Source organism: Vicugna pacos, chromosome 13 (assembly GCF_048564905.1).
Source record: "Vicugna pacos chromosome 13, VicPac4, whole genome shotgun sequence".
NCBI lineage: Eukaryota > Metazoa > Chordata > Mammalia > Artiodactyla > Camelidae > Vicugna > Vicugna pacos.
In genome coordinates this window covers 25111554-25115914 of record NC_132999.1, presented here as the reverse complement: position 1 = coordinate 25115914, position 4361 = coordinate 25111554, and positions in this window count along the sequence as shown.

Here is a 4361-nt window from a genome sequence, read left to right as displayed (position 1 = left end):
AGATCTGCTAGGACATTGTAAGGCAGGAGGAAGGGAGAGGCACTCACTTCCTGCTTCCAGATTCTGCCAGCATTCTTCCAGCAGCCGTGGATAGCTAGGATCTCCAACATCTTTAGGCAGTTTCCTCCATTATCATGCAAAGCCTCTTCCTGGATCCTGGGGCCAGAACCTAGCAGGTCCTCCACAATCTCAGCACCAGCCACGCAGTGTTAGCTCAACATCCTCATCACCAGCCTATGGGGTTCTTCTGCAGTTCAGCATCCAGACATCCCAACGCAAGCCCTGCTGTGCTTCTCTTTGGTTCCAGCCTCAGCAATCCCTTCCCACTGATTCCTGCACAGGCTGGTCCCCCGGCCCCTTGGCAGTGCAGCTCAGTAGGTGAGGACTGCCTGGCACTGGCAACATCACAACCTTCCTTACGTTCACTCAGCCCTAGGTGTGTAATTGCTTTCTGTACTTACTAATCTCTGACCTGCCTCACCTTTCCCTTTGGTTCTTTCAACCTGTATCATGGAGAGAAGGGAACTCTCCTACACTGTTGGTGGGAATGTAATTTGGTGCAGCCACTATGGAGAACAGTATGGAGATTCCTTTAAAAACAGAGTTACCTTACATGATCCAGCTATCCCACTCCTGGGCATAAAACCAGAGAAAACTCTAATTCAAAAAGATACATGCACCCCAATATTCATAGCAGCATTACTTACAATAGCCAAGACATGGAAACAACCTAAAATATCCATCTCCAGATGATTGGATAAAGATGTTGTGACACACACACACACACACACACACACACACACACACACACAATGGAATATTACTCAGCCATATAAAAGAATGAAATAATGCCATTTGCTGCAACACAGATGAACTTAGAGATTATCATACCAGTGAAGTAAATCAGAAAAAGACAAATATATGATATCACTTATACATGGAATCTAAAAAATGATACAAACGAGCTTATTTACAAAACAGACACAGACTCACAAAGAAACAAACTTATTGTTACCAATGGCATTAGCAGATACAAACTACTATGTATAAAATAAATAAAACAACAAGGTTGTACTGTATAGCACAGGGACTATATTCAATATCTTGTGACAACCAAGAATGAAAAAGAATATGAAAAAGAATACATATGCATGTCTAACTGAATCACTGTGCTGTACACCAAAAACTAACACAAATTGTAAATCAGCTATACTGCAATAAAAAAGTCAATACCCTTTAATCCAACAATTCTACTTTGCAAATCTTAAAACTGGCATTAGCTCACTCCTGTTCTCCCCTCGAGCTTCACTTACATGTCACCTCCTCAGAGAGGCTCTTTTGGGCCCTGAGTCTAAATTCCTTGTCTCACCATAGCTGTCTTGATTGTTCTTTCATAGTATTCATCATGATTTGCAAGAATCTAATTTTGTGGTTCCATCTGTCTTTCTCTCCATCAGGCAAAATCTCAGTAACAGTTTGGTCACTGGTCTTCCCAGCACCTGGGAAGGCTTACCTTGTTTAGGTGCTCAGAAAATGGCTGTTGAATGAATGAATAAATGAATTTCCAAAGATGTTCATTGCAGCATTGTTTATACTTAATGAAAAGCAATGAACACCCTACATAACCACTATGATGAAAATGGATAAGTGTATGAAAATCCACTCAGTGGACCAACATAATCACGATATTTAGCCTGATGTAAAGGTTTCTCAACATGTGGTCCACAAGCCACATGCCTCAAGATTGCCATGAATGATTGTTAAAATTCCAATTTCCAAGTACCCCCTCCACATTTCCTAAGCTCTTCAGGTCATTTTCATGCCCCCTGACTCCTGGGGATCCCTGGACCAACAAGAATTAATGTAAATTGCAGAGATCTTGCCCTTACTTGAAAAATGTATTTTATCATCTTGGTTGGACAAAACAGAAATAAAATTAACCAGTCAAACAAACAAACAAACAAAAAAGGACAAGCATATAATTCAATGAGATGAACATAAGCAGATAGCTAAGTAGATAGGTAGGAAAGTAAACAGATTTAAAAAAAATCATAGAAAAACAACTGTAAGAAAATACACAATGTTTTTCTTTGGGGAATGGCAAAAATCACTATTTTCTCTTTTTCTATCTCATTTTCCATATTTTCTGAATATCTGATAATAATCATGTGTTTTGCAATGGAACAACACCAAACAAAATTGTCTCTAAAAAGAAAAAATAAAGAGAGAGAAAGAGAGCAATTTTCAGCCAATCACCCAAGCAACTGAAAATGCCAGCTCAGGCTCTCTGACCTCTCCTCCCCTGGGTTCCTTAGGCTGTCCCCCCATCATTACTTGTCCCCCATAGGGCATGTGATGTGATCATTTCCTTAAATCTTACCCTGTCTGCACTAAAACCAGAGCTTGGCAGCGGGTAAGCCGTCGAAATTTCATACTTAAGACATCAAAGCTGGCAGCCTTGCTTTCAATTCCCCCCAGCTCATCTTCTTAGGAGAAAATATTTCTCAAAAGCACTTGATCCCTTGAAGTTATTGGGCACCACATTTAGCCAAAGCCCCGCTCAGACTACAGACGCAAAGTCGTGGAGAACCTGCGCACCATATATTAAAGGCTTGGGTAGGTGCGGGACTTGGAGGGGAAAAAAGAAGTCAAGCAGCCCATCATCTCAGAGCCCCTTGAGTCCAGTTCCCAACAGACAGCACAGTGACTGTCACAGGACCAAGAAAGGAGACAGCAAGTGTTGTAGGAGTTAATCTTGGGAGAGAACTCTCCTTGTAGCCGAGAGCCTGGAACCTACCATTACCCGGAAACAGCATAATGGCATGCTGTTAGGCTGTCTCCCAGGAGGCGAGTTTTAGGTGAGCCCTCTGACATCTTTCAAATAGAGTCCAGCTCAGCTGAGCTGCTCGTTAGGGACGATGTTTCCAGCCCGATGCCAGGTTTTGAGCTGGCGACCCTGTGCAGAGACCCCAGGCCTTCTTTCTCAGTGCTCCATAAAGACAGTCACTTTCCCAGGCAGGTGAAAGAAAATGATCCCGATCTCGTATAAAGTAGTGGGCAGAAGTGCTCCCTGACAGCGGAATCTGGGCCCGGAACAGCCACACCACCACCCCAGCGCAGACGCTTTGACAGGCACTGACAAAGCCCCAGCCGGCCCGCCTCGCTCCCAGACAGTGAAATTACCATAAAGACCTTGGCAGCAGCCCCTTCACTGGTCTCTCAACTCCAGTTTTCCTATTACTTTCATCCATTCTATCATAGGTAAATCTCCCCAAAACTCAGATGTCGTTGGGTTTAAAAACCAAGAGCTATAGAATTGAGAAAGAATTTTACAACTTGGCATCTGAATCCTTTAATATTCTCGCTCCAATCAATACTTTTTAAGGTATAATCAGAAACCTGTCTAGATTGCTCACTGTGTACTAGGCAATAGTCTTAGGGCTTTAAAAGAAACAGTGGTTCATTTAGTTCTCAAAATTACCCCATGAGAAAACAACAAGCCCCATTTTACAGATGAGGAAACTGAGGCACAGATAGATTAAATAAGCCAAGGAACTCATCTGAGGTTATAAAGCCAATAAGTGGGAGAACTCAAGCTGAAACCGGCAGTGCACCTCCACACACAGCCCACATGTGCACACCTGTACCCACTAAGCATCCGGTTACCATTAGAAGGAATGGTCCCTGGTCCCTGTCAGCCAGGGTGGTATGAACATTTTTCTCTAATCAGGCCTGCCTTACTCTCCTTGTTCTCACCTGTGTTCCCTTCTCCTCCTCGAGTAGGTATGATGTGTTGGTCCCAGGCCCATGGCCAGATCTGAGCGTAGGGCAGCTTGGATGGAGGGAAGTGCCCTCAAGGATGCCCAGAGAGGCCTGGGTTTGGCTGACTGTGCTTCAGGGCCATGGGCTCAGAGACTTGAAAGAGGAGGGTTCACTCAGGCCCCTCATTTATAAAATGAGAACAGTCCAGCCTCATACAGTTGGGATGAAGGTTCAGTGAGAGAAAGGTGAAAAGAGCTTTGAAGACCTGTGCGATCACATCTTCCTTTGGACTCCCACAGCATGCTTTCCTATTCTCTATTCTTCCCTTCACTATACCCAGTAGCATCCTCCTTTCCTCCCTAGGGCCCCCACCCCCAAGCTGGACTTTAATTAAAAAGGCAGGAACCTCAGTAAGTGGGTTGTTTGGGTTTATTTCCCTCAAAGAGGGGAGGCCCTGGGCGCTCCGAAGTTAGCCATCCACGTACTTCTGGGAACTCATCTGCTGTTGTCCTTAAAGTCTTCAGGGTGAAAGGGCGGGCTGGGGCTGACCGTCAGCCCCCCTGCCACTTCCTCCCCTCTACCCTCCACCCCTGTTCAGC